Below are 15,207 nucleotides of genomic sequence, written 5' to 3'. Positions count from 1 at the left end.
TCTCGTCAGAGGTTGAATGTAACGAATGGGTGGGAAAGAGCAAGGGGCAGCGGCTGTGTAGAACGAAAACACAAATCCTCAGGGGTGTGAGCGTTTCGAGATGAGTCGTATACATGTAAATGTTGGTCGTCAGTGACCGTGTGGCCTAATGGATAAGGCGTCGGACTTCGGATCTGAAGATTACAGGTTCGAATGCTGTCACGCTTGTGTTTTTCCAGTTCTGAAAAAGAAACATAACGTTTTAATGTAGCAATTGAGCAGTACGAAACCGTCTGAATGTTGCTGTTGACCATTTTTTGCTTGGAGATGCTCTTGAGCTTGAAACACACACAACAAGACCGGTGTTAACTAGCGAAATGGTCGGCAGAGTGCCGACACAGCGAGTTTTGACTATCACTTGCACATCTAAAACAACGTCGGAAAGTAACTCGTTCGGCTTTTGAGTCACATAAAGTATGTGCTTTAATTTTGACGCCACTAGCTCTGCATGTTGTCATGCAATTTCTTTACCTCTCAGAAATGATTATGACATAAAAGTGAAGTACGTGACGAGTGTGACGTTAGGAAAACATTAGGCATCATGGAGAGATTCTGTATGGGACCACCCAACCCAAACGAGTACTGTGTGACGTGCTACCCGGCAGGTAGTCACCGAGGTAGCCGGCTAGCTCAGTCGGTAGAGCGTCAGATTCTTAATCCCAGGGTCGTGGGTTCGAGCCAGACGCTGGGCGGAACGGAATTTTGTTCCGCTGCAAGTGTAAATTACCGTTTTTCTGATTAACGATATTTAATGGAAATAGCAACTATAAACTTTGCCTACGTCTCTGTCAGTCGCAAGGAAGCTGTATTTGAAGGTGAAGGTGATTTTGTAGACATGTGTGAAAGACATGTTCTGAAATGCAAGTGTTGTTGTTTGGAGAGCACATCGGTTACGTGTCAGATGTGTAGTCAAGCAGTAATTTGTCGCCATAGCTGCAAATATTAGCCGGTAATATGAAGTGTTGTCAGCTAAAGTCTGATGATGCAGACGACCGTAAGGACGAAGTACCCAAGAGTACCGCTAGGCCGCGCCTCTTTAGCTCAGTGGTAGAGCACTGGTCTAATAAACCAGGGGTCGTAAGTTCCATCCTCACAGGAAAAAGATGAATTTTGGAAATCAGTTGCGCGTCGTGGCCGTATAGCAAACAGTACCTGTGATGACGAACAATTAGCGACAGGCGTTTTTTTAAGAATCACTCTCAGATGCGATTAAGGCGAATGGCGCAGATAAAGCATTTGCCAAAGCGGTACAGCATAAGGTGGGACGAGGCAGTCTGAATTACATTTTATAGATGTATTTCTCACATATCTCAGAGCCTCTCGCGATATTCGTCGTCGTCGTCGTCGTCGTCGTCGTCGTCGTCGTCGCCGCCGCCGCCGCTTCTGCAGAAGTAGCAAATGGCAATCGTAGCAAATGCGGCGAGGGACGCCCTGCCTTCGATTCCGAATGCACAAAGTGTGTGGTCTTGTTTCACAGTCTATATTTGGTCGGTCTCGTCAGAGGTTGAATGTAACGAATGGGTGGGAAAGAGCAAGGGGCAGCGGCTGTGTAGAACGAAAACACAAATCCTCAGGGGTGTGAGCGTTTCGAGATGAGTCGTATACATGTAAATGTTGGTCGTCAGTGACCGTGTGGCCTAATGGATAAGGCGTCGGACTTCGGATCTGAAGATTACAGGTTCGAATGCTGTCACGCTTGTGTTTTTCCAGTTCTGAAAAAGAAACATAACGTTTTAATGTAGCAATTGAGCAGTACGAAACCGTCTGAATGTTGCTGTTGACCATTTTTTGCTTGGAGATGCTCTTGAGCTTGAAACACACACAACAAGACCGGTGTTAACTAGCGAAATGGTCGGCAGAGTGCCGACACAGCGAGTTTTGACTATCACTTGCACATCTAAAACAACGTCGGAAAGTAACTCGTTCGGCTTTTGAGTCACATAAAGTATGTGCGTTAATTTTGACGCCACTAGCTCTGCATGTTGTCATGCAATTTCTTTACCTCTCAGAAATGATTATGACATAAAAGTGAAGTACGTGACGAGTGTGACGTTAGGAAAACATTAGGCATCATGGAGAGATTCTGTATGGGACCACCCAACACAAACGAGTACTGTGTGACGTGCTACCCGGCAGGTATTCACCGAGGTAGCCGGCTAGCTCAGTCGGTAGAGCGTCAGACTCTTAATCCCAGGGTCGTGGGTTCGAGCCAGACGCTGGGCGGAACGGAATTTTGTTCCGCTGCAAGTGTAAATTACCGTTTTTCTGATTAACGAGATTTAATGGAAATAGCAACTTTAAACTTTGCCTACGTCTCTGTCAGTCGCAAGGAAGCTGTATTTGAAGGTGAAGGTGATTTTGTAGACATGTGTGAAAGACATGTTCTGAAATGCAAGTGTTGTTGTTTGGAGAGCACATCGGTTACGTGTCAGATGTGTAGTCAAGCAGTAATTTGTCGCCATAGCTGCAAATATTAGCCGGTAATATGAAGTGTTGTCAGCTAAAGTCTGATGATGCAGACGACCGTAAGGACGAAGTACCCAAGAGTACCGCTAGGCCGCGCCTCTTTAGCTCAGTGGTAGAGCACTGGTCTAATAAACCAGCGGTCGTAAGTTCAATCCTCACAGGAGAAAGATGAATTTTGGAAATCAGTTGCGCGTCGTGGCCGTATAGCAAACAGTACCTGTGATGACGAACAATTAGCGACAGGCGTTTTTTTAAGAATCACTCTCAGATGCGATTAAGGCGAATGGCGCAGATAAAGCATTTGCCAAAGCGGTACAGCATAAGGTGGGACGAGGCAGTCTGAATTACATTTTATAGATGTATTTCTCACATATCTCAGAGCCTCTCGCGATATTCGTCGTCGTCGTCGTCGTCGTCGCCGCCGCCGCCGCTTCTGCAGAAGTAGCAAATGGCAATCGTAGCAAATGCGGCGAGGGACGCCCTGCCTTCGATTCCGAATGCACAAAGTGTGTGGTCTTGTTTCACAGTCTATATTTGGTCGGTCTCGTCAGAGGTTGAATGTAACGAATGGGTGGGAAAGAGCAAGGGGCAGCGGCTGTGTAGAACGAAAACACAAATCCTCAGGGGTGTGAGCGTTTCGAGATGAGTCGTATACATGTAAATGTTGGTCGTCAGTGACCGTGTGGCCTAATGGATAAGGCGTCGGACTTCGGATCTGAAGATTACAGGTTCGAATGCTGTCACGCTTGTGTTTTTCCAGTTCTGAAAAAGAAACATAACGTTTTAATGTAGCAATTGAGCAGTACGAAACCGTCTGAATGTTGCTGTTGACCATTTTTTGCTTGGAGATGCTCTTGAGCTTGAAACACACACAACAAGACCGGTGTTAACTAGCGAAATGGTCGGCAGAGTGCCGACACAGCGAGTTTTGACTATCACTTGCACATCTAAAACAACGTCGGAAAGTAACTCGTTCGGCTTTTGAGTCACATAAAGTATGTGCGTTAATTTTGACGCCACTAGCTCTGCATGTTGTCATGCAATTTCTTTACCTCTCAGAAATGATTATGACATAAAAGTGAAGTACGTGACGAGTGTGACGTTAGGAAAACATTAGGCATCATGGAGAGATTCTGTATGGGACCACCCAACACAAACGAGTACTGTGTGACGTGCTACCCGGCAGGTATTCACCGAGGTAGCCGGCTAGCTCAGTCGGTAGAGCGTCAGACTCTTAATCCCAGGGTCGTGGGTTCGAGCCAGACGCTGGGCGGAACGGAATTTTGTTCCGCTGCAAGTGTAAATTACCGTTTTTCTGATTAACGAGATTTAATGGAAATAGCAACTTTAAACTTTGCCTACGTCTCTGTCAGTCGCAAGGAAGCTGTATTTGAAGGTGAAGGTGATTTTGTAGACATGTGTGAAAGACATGTTCTGAAATGCAAGTGTTGTTGTTTGGAAAGCACATCGGTTACGTGTCAGATGTGTAGTCAAGCAGTAATTTGTCGCCATAGCTGCAAATATTAGCCGGTAATATGAAGTGTTGTCAGCTAAAGTCTGATGATGCAGACGACCGTAAGGACGAAGTACCCAAGAGTACCGCTAGGCCGCGCCTCTTTAGCTCAGTGGTAGAGCACTGGTCTAATAAACCAGCGGTCGTAAGTTCCATCCTCACAGGAGAAAGATGAATTTTGGAAATCAGTTGCGCGTCGTGGCCGTATAGCAAACAGTACCTGTGATGACGAACAATTAGCGACAGGCGTTTTTTTAAGAATCACTCTCAGATGCGATTAAGGCGAATGGCGCAGATAAAGCATTTGCCAAAGCGGTACAGCATAAGGTGGGACGAGGCAGTCTGAATTACATTTTATAGATGTATTTCTCACATATCTCAGAGCCTCTCGCGATATTCGTCGTCGTCGTCGTCGTCGTCGCCGCCGCCGCCGCTTCTGCAGAAGTAGCAAATGGCAATCGTAGCAAATGCGGCGAGGGACGCCCTGCCTTCGATTCCGAATGCACAAAGTGTGTGGTCTTGTTTCACAGTCTATATTTGGTCGGTCTCGTCAGAGGTTGAATGTAACGAATGGGTGGGAAAGAGCAAGGGGCAGCGGCTGTGTAGAACGAAAACACAAATCCTCAGGGGTGTGAGCGTTTCGAGATGAGTCGTATACATGTAAATGTTGGTCGTCAGTGACCGTGTGGCCTAATGGATAAGGCGTCGGACTTCGGATCTGAAGATTACAGGTTCGAATGCTGTCACGCTTGTGTTTTTCCAGTTCTGAAAAAGAAACATAACGTTTTAATGTAGCAATTGAGCAGTACGAAACCGTCTGAATGTTGCTGTTGACCATTTTTTGCTTGGAGATGCTCTTGAGCTTGAAACACACACAACAAGACCGGTGTTAACTAGCGAAATGGTCGGCAGAGTGCCGACACAGCGAGTTTTGACTATCACTTGCACATCTAAAACAACGTCGGAAAGTAACTCGTTCGGCTTTTGAGTCACATAAAGTATGTGCGTTAATTTTGACGCCACTAGCTCTGCATGTTGTCATGCAATTTCTTTACCTCTCAGAAATGATTATGACATAAAAGTGAAGTACGTGACGAGTGTGACGTTAGGAAAACATTAGGCATCATGGAGAGATTCTGTATGGGACCACCCAACACAAACGAGTACTGTGTGACGTGCTACCCGGCAGGTATTCACCGAGGTAGCCGGCTAGCTCAGTCGGTAGAGCGTCAGACTCTTAATCCCAGGGTCGTGGGTTCGAGCCAGACGCTGGGCGGAACGGAATTTTGTTCCGCTGCAAGTGTAAATTACCGTTTTTCTGATTAACGAGATTTAATGGAAATAGCAACTTTAAACTTTGCCTACGTCTCTGTCAGTCGCAAGGAAGCTGTATTTGAAGGTGAAGGTGATTTTGTAGACATGTGTGAAAGACATGTTCTGAAATGCAAGTGTTGTTGTTTGGAGAGCACATCGGTTACGTGTCAGATGTGTAGTCAAGCAGTAATTTGTCGCCATAGCTGCAAATATTAGCCGGTAATATGAAGTGTTGTCAGCTAAAGTCTGATGATGCAGACGACCGTAAGGACGAAGTACCCAAGAGTACCGCTAGGCCGCGCCTCTTTAGCTCAGTGGTAGAGCACTGGTCTAATAAACCAGCGGTCGTAAGTTCAATCCTCACAGGAGAAAGATGAATTTTGGAAATCAGTTGCGCGTCGTGGCCGTATAGCAAACAGTACCTGTGATGACGAACAATTAGCGACAGGCGTTTTTTTAAGAATCACTCTCAGATGCGATTAAGGCGAATGGCGCAGATAAAGCATTTGCCAAAGCGGTACAGCATAAGGTGGGACGAGGCAGTCTGAATTACATTTTATAGATGTATTTCTCACATATCTCAGAGCCTCTCGCGATATTCGTCGTCGTCGTCGTCGTCGTCGCCGCCGCCGCCGCTTCTGCAGAAGTAGCAAATGGCAATCGTAGCAAATGCGGCGAGGGACGCCCTGCCTTCGATTCCGAATGCACAAAGTGTGTGGTCTTGTTTCACAGTCTATATTTGGTCGGTCTCGTCAGAGGTTGAATGTAACGAATGGGTGGGAAAGAGCAAGGGGCAGCGGCTGTGTAGAACGAAAACACAAATCCTCAGGGGTGTGAGCGTTTCGAGATGAGTCGTATACATGTAAATGTTGGTCGTCAGTGACCGTGTGGCCTAATGGATAAGGCGTCGGACTTCGGATCTGAAGATTACAGGTTCGAATGCTGTCACGCTTGTGTTTTTCCAGTTCTGAAAAAGAAACATAACGTTTTAATGTAGCAATTGAGCAGTACGAAACCGTCTGAATGTTGCTGTTGACCATTTTTTGCTTGGAGATGCTCTTGAGCTTGAAACACACACAACAAGACCGGTGTTAACTAGCGAAATGGTCGGCAGAGTGCCGACACAGCGAGTTTTGACTATCACTTGCACATCTAAAACAACGTCGGAAAGTAACTCGTTCGGCTTTTGAGTCACATAAAGTATGTGCGTTAATTTTGACGCCACTAGCTCTGCATGTTGTCATGCAATTTCTTTACCTCTCAGAAATGATTATGACATAAAAGTGAAGTACGTGACGAGTGTGACGTTAGGAAAACATTAGGCATCATGGAGAGATTCTGTATGGGACCACCCAACACAAACGAGTACTGTGTGACGTGCTACCCGGCAGGTATTCACCGAGGTAGCCGGCTAGCTCAGTCGGTAGAGCGTCAGACTCTTAATCCCAGGGTCGTGGGTTCGAGCCAGACGCTGGGCGGAACGGAATTTTGTTCCGCTGCAAGTGTAAATTACCGTTTTTCTGATTAACGAGATTTAATGGAAATAGCAACTTTAAACTTTGCCTACGTCTCTGTCAGTCGCAAGGAAGCTGTATTTGAAGGTGAAGGTGATTTTGTAGACATGTGTGAAAGACATGTTCTGAAATGCAAGTGTTGTTGTTTGGAAAGCACATCGGTTACGTGTCAGATGTGTAGTCAAGCAGTAATTTGTCGCCATAGCTGCAAATATTAGCCGGTAATATGAAGTGTTGTCAGCTAAAGTCTGATGATGCAGACGACCGTAAGGACGAAGTACCCAAGAGTACCGCTAGGCCGCGCCTCTTTAGCTCAGTGGTAGAGCACTGGTCTAATAAACCAGCGGTCGTAAGTTCCATCCTCACAGGAGAAAGATGAATTTTGGAAATCAGTTGCGCGTCGTGGCCGTATAGCAAACAGTACCTGTGATGACGAACAATTAGCGACAGGCGTTTTTTTAAGAATCACTCTCAGATGCGATTAAGGCGAATGGCGCAGATAAAGCATTTGCCAAAGCGGTACAGCATAAGGTGGGACGAGGCAGTCTGAATTACATTTTATAGATGTATTTCTCACATATCTCAGAGCCTCTCGCGATATTCGTCGTCGTCGTCGTCGTCGTCGTCGCCGCCGCCGCCGCTTCTGCAGAAGTAGCAAATGGCAATCGTAGCAAATGCGGCGAGGGACGCCCTGCCTTCGATTCCGAATGCACAAAGTGTGTGGTCTTGTTTCACAGTCTATATTTGGTCGGTCTCGTCAGAGGTTGAATGTAACGAATGGGTGGGAAAGAGCAAGGGGCAGCGGCTGTGTAGAACGAAAACACAAATCCTCAGGGGTGTGAGCGTTTCGAGATGAGTCGTATACATGTAAATGTTGGTCGTCAGTGACCGTGTGGCCTAATGGATAAGGCGTCGGACTTCGGATCTGAAGATTACAGGTTCGAATGCTGTCACGCTTGTGTTTTTCCAGTTCTGAAAAAGAAACATAACGTTTTAATGTAGCAATTGAGCAGTACGAAACCGTCTGAATGTTGCTGTTGACCATTTTTTGCTTGGAGATGCTCTTGAGCTTGAAACACACACAACAAGACCGGTGTTAACTAGCGAAATGGTCGGCAGAGTGCCGACACAGCGAGTTTTGACTATCACTTGCACATCTAAAACAACGTCGGAAAGTAACTCGTTCGGCTTTTGAGTCACATAAAGTATGTGCGTTAATTTTGACGCCACTAGCTCTGCATGTTGTCATGCAATTTCTTTACCTCTCAGAAATGATTATGACATAAAAGTGAAGTACGTGACGAGTGTGACGTTAGGAAAACATTAGGCATCATGGAGAGATTCTGTATGGGACCACCCAACACAAACGAGTACTGTGTGACGTGCTACCCGGCAGGTATTCACCGAGGTAGCCGGCTAGCTCAGTCGGTAGAGCGTCAGACTCTTAATCCCAGGGTCGTGGGTTCGAGCCAGACGCTGGGCGGAACGGAATTTTGTTCCGCTGCAAGTGTAAATTACCGTTTTTCTGATTAACGAGATTTAATGGAAATAGCAACTTTAAACTTTGCCTACGTCTCTGTCAGTCGCAAGGAAGCTGTATTTGAAGGTGAAGGTGATTTTGTAGACATGTGTGAAAGACATGTTCTGAAATGCAAGTGTTGTTGTTTGGAAAGCACATCGGTTACGTGTCAGATGTGTAGTCAAGCAGTAATTTGTCGCCATAGCTGCAAATATTAGCCGGTAATATGAAGTGTTGTCAGCTAAAGTCTGATGATGCAGACGACCGTAAGGACGAAGTACCCAAGAGTACCGCTAGGCCGCGCCTCTTTAGCTCAGTGGTAGAGCACTGGTCTAATAAACCAGCGGTCGTAAGTTCCATCCTCACAGGAGAAAGATGAATTTTGGAAATCAGTTGCGCGTCGTGGCCGTATAGCAAACAGTACCTGTGATGACGAACAATTAGCGACAGGCGTTTTTTTAAGAATCACTCTCAGATGCGATTAAGGCGAATGGCGCAGATAAAGCATTTGCCAAAGCGGTACAGCATAAGGTGGGACGAGGCAGTCTGAATTACATTTTATAGATGTATTTCTCACATATCTCAGAGCCTCTCGCGATATTCGTCGTCGTCGTCGTCGTCGTCGCCGCCGCCGCCGCTTCTGCAGAAGTAGCAAATGGCAATCGTAGCAAATGCGGCGAGGGACGCCCTGCCTTCGATTCCGAATGCACAAAGTGTGTGGTCTTGTTTCACAGTCTATATTTGGTCGGTCTCGTCAGAGGTTGAATGTAACGAATGGGTGGGAAAGAGCAAGGGGCAGCGGCTGTGTAGAACGAAAACACAAATCCTCAGGGGTGTGAGCGTTTCGAGATGAGTCGTATACATGTAAGTGTTGGTCGTCAGTGACCGTGTGGCCTAATGGATAAGGCGTCGGACTTCGGATCTGAAGATTACAGGTTCGAATGCTGTCACGCTTGTGTTTTTCCAGTTCTGAAAAAGAAACATAACGTTTTAATGTAGCAATTGAGCAGTACGAAACCGTCTGAATGTTGCTGTTGACCATTTTTTGCTTGGAGATGCTCTTGAGCTTGAAACACACACAACAAGACCGGTGTTAACTAGCGAAATGGTCGGCAGAGTGCCGACACAGCGAGTTTTGACTATCACTTGCACATCTAAAACAACGTCGGAAAGTAACTCGTTCGGCTTTTGAGTCACATAAAGTATGTGCGTTAATTTTGACGCCACTAGCTCTGCATGTTGTCATGCAATTTCTTTACCTCTCAGAAATGATTATGACATAAAAGTGAAGTACGTGACGAGTGTGACGTTAGGAAAACATTAGGCATCATGGAGAGATTCTGTATGGGACCACCCAACCCAAACGAGTACTGTGTGACGTGCTACCCGGCAGGTATTCACCGAGGTAGCCGGCTAGCTCAGTCGGTAGAGCGTCAGACTCTTAATCCCAGGGTCGTGGGTTCGAGCCAGACGCTGGGCGGAACGGAATTTTGTTCCGCTGCAAGTGTAAATTACCGTTTTTCTGATTAACGAGATTTAATGGAAATAGCAACTTTAAACTTTGCCTACGTCTCTGTCAGTCGCAAGGAAGCTGTATTTGAAGGTGAAGGTGATTTTGTAGACATGTGTGAAAGACATGTTCTGAAATGCAAGTGTTGTTGTTTGGAGAGCACATCGGTTACGTGTCAGATGTGTAGTCAAGCAGTAATTTGTCGCCATAGCTGCAAATATTAGCCGGTAATATGAAGTGTTGTCAGCTAAAGTCTGATGATGCAGACGACCGTAAGGACGAAGTACCCAAGAGTACCGCTAGGCCGCGCCTCTTTAGCTCAGTGGTAGAGCACTGGTCTAATAAACCAGGGGTCGTAAGTTCCATCCTCACAGGAGAAAGATGAATTTTGGAAATCAGTTGCGCGTCGTGGCCGTATAGCAAACAGTACCTGTGATGACGAACAATTAGCGACAGGCGTTTTTTTAAGAATCACTCTCAGATGCGATTAAGGCGAATGGCGCAGATAAAGCATTTGCCAAAGCGGTACAGCATAAGGTGGGACGAGGCAGTCTGAATTACATTTTATAGATGTATTTCTCACATATCTCAGAGCCTCTCGCGATATTCGTCGTCGTCGTCGTCGTCGTCGCCGCCGCCGCCGCTTCTGCAGAAGTAGCAAATGGCAATCGTAGCAAATGCGGCGAGGGACGCCCTGCCTTCGATTCCGAATGCACAAAGTGTGTGGTCTTGTTTCACAGTCTATATTTGGTCGGTCTCGTCAGAGGTTGAATGTAACGAATGGGTGGGAAAGAGCAAGGGGCAGCGGCTGTGTAGAACGAAAACACAAATCCTCAGGGGTGTGAGCGTTTCGAGATGAGTCGTATACATGTAAATGTTGGTCGTCAGTGACCGTGTGGCCTAATGGATAAGGCGTCGGACTTCGGATCTGAAGATTACAGGTTCGAATGCTGTCACGCTTGTGTTTTTCCAGTTCTGAAAAAGAAACATAACGTTTTAATGTAGCAATTGAGCAGTACGAAACCGTCTGAATGTTGCTGTTGACCATTTTTTGCTTGGAGATGCTCTTGAGCTTGAAACACACACAACAAGACCGGTGTTAACTAGCGAAATGGTCGGCAGAGTGCCGACACAGCGAGTTTTGACTATCACTTGCACATCTAAAACAACGTCGGAAAGTAACTCGTTCGGCTTTTGAGTCACATAAAGTATGTGCGTTAATTTTGACGCCACTAGCTCTGCATGTTGTCATGCAATTTCTTTACCTCTCAGAAATGATTATGACATAAAAGTGAAGTACGTGACGAGTGTGACGTTAGGAAAACATTAGGCATCATGGAGAGATTCTGTATGGGACCACCCAACCCAAACGAGTACTGTGTGACGTGCTACCCGGCAGGTATTCACCGAGGTAGCCGGCTAGCTCAGTCGGTAGAGCGTCAGACTCTTAATCCCAGGGTCGTGGGTTCGAGCCAAACGCTGGGCAGAACGGAATTTTGTTCCGCTGCAGGTGTAAATTACCGTTTTTCTGATTAACGAGATTTAATGGAAATAGCAACTTTAAACTTTGCCTACGTCTCTGTCAGTCGCAAGGAAGCTGTATTTGAAGGTGAGGGTGATTTTGTAGACATGTGTGAAAGACATGTTCTGAAATGCAAGTGTTGTTGTTTGGAGAGCACATCGGTTACGTGTCAGATGTGTAGTCAAGCAGTAATTTGTCGCCATAGCTGCAAATATTAGCCGGTAATATGAAGTGTTGTCAGCTAAAGTCTGATGATGCAGACGACCGTAAGGACGAAGTACCCAAGAGTTCCGCTAGGCCGCGCCTCTTTAGCTCAGTGGTAGAGCACTGGTCTAATAAACCAGGGGTCGTAAGTTTCATCCTCACAGGAGAAAGATGAATTTTGGAAATCAGTTGCGCGTCGTGGCCGTATAGCAAACAGTACCTGTGATGACGAACAATTAGCGACAGGCGTTTTTTTAAGAATCACTCTCAGATGCGATTAAGGCGAATGGCGCAGATAAAGCATTTGCCAAAGCGGTACAGCATAAGGTGGGACGAGGCAGTCTGAATTACATTTTATAGATGTATTTCTCACATATCTCAGAGCCTCTCGCGATATTCGTCGTCGTCGTCGTCGTCGTCGTCGTCGTCGCCGCCGCCGCCGCTTCTGCAGAAGTAGCAAATGGCAATCGTAGCAAATGCGGCGAGGGACGCCCTGCCTTCGATTCCGAATGCACAAAGTGTGTGGTCTTGTTTCACAGTCTATATTTGGTCGGTCTCGTCAGAGGTTGAATGTAACGAATGGGTGGGAAAGAGCAAGGGGCAGCGGCTGTGTAGAACGAAAACACAAATCCTCAGGGGTGTGAGCGTTTCGAGATGAGTCGTATACATGTAAATGTTGGTCGTCAGTGACCGTGTGGCCTAATGGATAAGGCGTCGGACTTCGGATCTGAAGATTACAGGTTCGAATGCTGTCACGCTTGTGTTTTTCCAGTTCTGAAAAAGAAACATAACGTTTTAATGTAGCAATTGAGCAGTACGAAACCGTCTGAATGTTGCTGTTGACCATTTTTTGCTTGGAGATGCTCTTGAGCTTGAAACACACACAACAAGACCGGTGTTAACTAGCGAAATGGTCGGCAGAGTGCCGACACAGCGAGTTTTGACTATCACTTGCACATCTAAAACAACGTCGGAAAGTAACTCGTTCGGCTTTTGAGTCACATAAAGTATGTGCGTTAATTTTGACGCCACTAGCTCTGCATGTTGTCATGCAATTTCTTTACCTCTCAGAAATGATTATGACATAAAAGTGAAGTACGTGACGAGTGTGACGTTAGGAAAACATTAGGCATCATGGAGAGATTCTGTATGGGACCACCCAACCCAAACGAGTACTGTGTGACGTGCTACCCGGCAGGTATTCACCGAGGTAGCCGGCTAGCTCAGTCGGTAGAGCGTCAGACTCTTAATCCCAGGGTCGTGGGTTCGAGCCAGACGCTGGGCGGAACGGAATTTTGTTCCGCTGCAAGTGTAAATTACCGTTTTTCTGATTAACGAGATTTAATGGAAATAGCAACTTTAAACTTTGCCTACGTCTCTGTCAGTCGCAAGGAAGCTGTATTTGAAGGTGAAGGTGATTTTGTAGACATGTGTGAAAGACATGTTCTGAAATGCAAGTGTTGTTGTTTGGAGAGCACATCGGTTACGTGTCAGATGTGTAGTCAAGCAGTAATTTGTCGCCATAGCTGCAAATATTAGCCGGTAATATGAAGTGTTGTCAGCTAAAGTCTGATGATGCAGACGACCGTAAGGACGAAGTACCCAAGAGTACCGCTAGGCCGCGCCTCTTTAGCTCAGTGGTAGAGCACTGGTCTAATAAACCAGGGGTCGTAAGTTCCATCCTCACAGGAGAAAGATGAATTTTGGAAATCAGTTGCGCGTCGTGGCCGTATAGCAAACAGTACCTGTGATGACGAACAATTAGCGACAGGCGTTTTTTTAAGAATCACTCTCAGATGCGATTAAGGCGAATGGCGCAGATAAAGCATTTGCCAAAGCGGTACAGCATAAGGTGGGACGAGGCAGTCTGAATTACATTTTATAGATGTATTTCTCACATATCTCAGAGCCTCTCGCGATATTCGTCGTCGTCGTCGTCGTCGTCGCCGCCGCCGCCGCTTCTGCAGAAGTAGCAAATGGCAATCGTAGCAAATGCGGCGAGGGACGCCCTGCCTTCGATTCCGAATGCACAAAGTGTGTGGTCTTGTTTCACAGTCTATATTTGGTCGGTCTCGTCAGAGGTTGAATGTAACGAATGGGTGGGAAAGAGCAAGGGGCAGCGGCTGTGTAGAACGAAAACACAAATCCTCAGGGGTGTGAGCGTTTCGAGATGAGTCGTATACATGTAAATGTTGGTCGTCAGTGACCGTGTGGCCTAATGGATAAGGCGTCGGACTTCGGATCTGAAGATTACAGGTTCGAATGCTGTCACGCTTGTGTTTTTCCAGTTCTGAAAAAGAAACATAACGTTTTAATGTAGCAATTGAGCAGTACGAAACCGTCTGAATGTTGCTGTTGACCATTTTTTGCTTGGAGATGCTCTTGAGCTTGAAACACACACAACAAGACCGGTGTTAACTAGCGAAATGGTCGGCAGAGTGCCGACACAGCGAGTTTTGACTATCACTTGCACATCTAAAACAACGTCGGAAAGTAACTCGTTCGGCTTTTGAGTCACATAAAGTATGTGCGTTAATTTTGACGCCACTAGCTCTGCATGTTGTCATGCAATTTCTTTACCTCTCAGAAATGATTATGACATAAAAGTGAAGTACGTGACGAGTGTGACGTTAGGAAAACATTAGGCATCATGGAGAGATTCTGTATGGGACCACCCAACCCAAACGAGTACTGTGTGACGTGCTACCCGGCAGGTATTCACCGAGGTAGCCGGCTATCTCAGTCGGTAGAGCGTCAGACTCTTAATCCCAGGGTCGTGGGTTCGAGCCAAACGCTGGGCAGAACGGAATTTTGTTCCGCTGCAGGTGTAAATTACCGTTTTTCTGATTAACGAGATTTAATGGAAATAGCAACTTTAAACTTTGCCTACGTCTCTGTCAGTCGCAAGGAAGCTGTATTTGAAGGTGAGGGTGATTTTGTAGACATGTGTGAAAGACATGTTCTGAAATGCAAGTGTTGTTGTTTGGAGAGCACATCGGTTACGTGTCAGATGTGTAGTCAAGCAGTAATTTGTCGCCATAGCTGCAAATATTAGCCGGTAATATGAAGTGTTGTCAGCTAAAGTCTGATGATGCAGACGACCGTAAGGACGAAGTACCCAAGAGTTCCGCTAGGCCGCGCCTCTTTAGCTCAGTGGTAGAGCACTGGTCTAATAAACCAGCGGTCGTAAGTTCCATCCTCACAGGAGAAAGATGAATTTTGGAAATCAGTTGCGCGTCGTGGCCGTATAGCAAACAGTACCTGTGATGACGAACAATTAGCGACAGGCGTTTTTTTAAGAATCACTCTCAGATGCGATTATGGCGAATGGCGCAGATAAAGCATTTGCCAAAGCGGTACAGCATAAGGTGGGACGAGGCAGTCTGAATTACATTTTATAGATGTATTTCTCACATATCTCAGAGCCTCTCGCGATATTCGTCGTCGTCGTCGTCGTCGTCGTCGCCGCCGCCGCCGCTTCTGCAGAAGTAGCAAATGGCAATCGTAGCAAATGCGGCGAGGGACGCCCTGCCTTCGATTCCGAATGCACAAAGTGTGTGGTCTTGTTTCACAGTCTATATTTGGTCGGTCTCGTCAGAGGTTGAA

General features: G+C 46.4%; 2 non-coding genes across 2 annotated transcripts; both read left to right on the top strand.

The window, feature by feature from the left end:
• Positions 1 to 2,600: 2,600 nt before the first annotated feature.
• On the top strand, positions 2,601 to 2,672 carry Trnai-aau (transfer RNA isoleucine (anticodon AAU)). Its single transcript has one exon. It is a non-coding gene; the product is annotated as a tRNA-Ile (tRNA).
• A 2,960-nt stretch (positions 2,673 to 5,632) lies between these two features.
• On the top strand, positions 5,633 to 5,704 carry Trnai-aau (transfer RNA isoleucine (anticodon AAU)). Its single transcript has one exon. It is a non-coding gene; the product is annotated as a tRNA-Ile (tRNA).
• Positions 5,705 to 15,207: the final 9,503 nt, after the last annotated feature.

The sequence above is a fragment of the Schistocerca gregaria genome, unplaced genomic scaffold (genome assembly GCF_023897955.1).
Source record: "Schistocerca gregaria isolate iqSchGreg1 unplaced genomic scaffold, iqSchGreg1.2 ptg000470l, whole genome shotgun sequence".
In the NCBI taxonomy this organism is placed as follows: Eukaryota; Metazoa; Arthropoda; class Insecta; order Orthoptera; family Acrididae; genus Schistocerca; species Schistocerca gregaria.
This window is presented reverse-complemented; position numbering and strand designations above follow the sequence as displayed.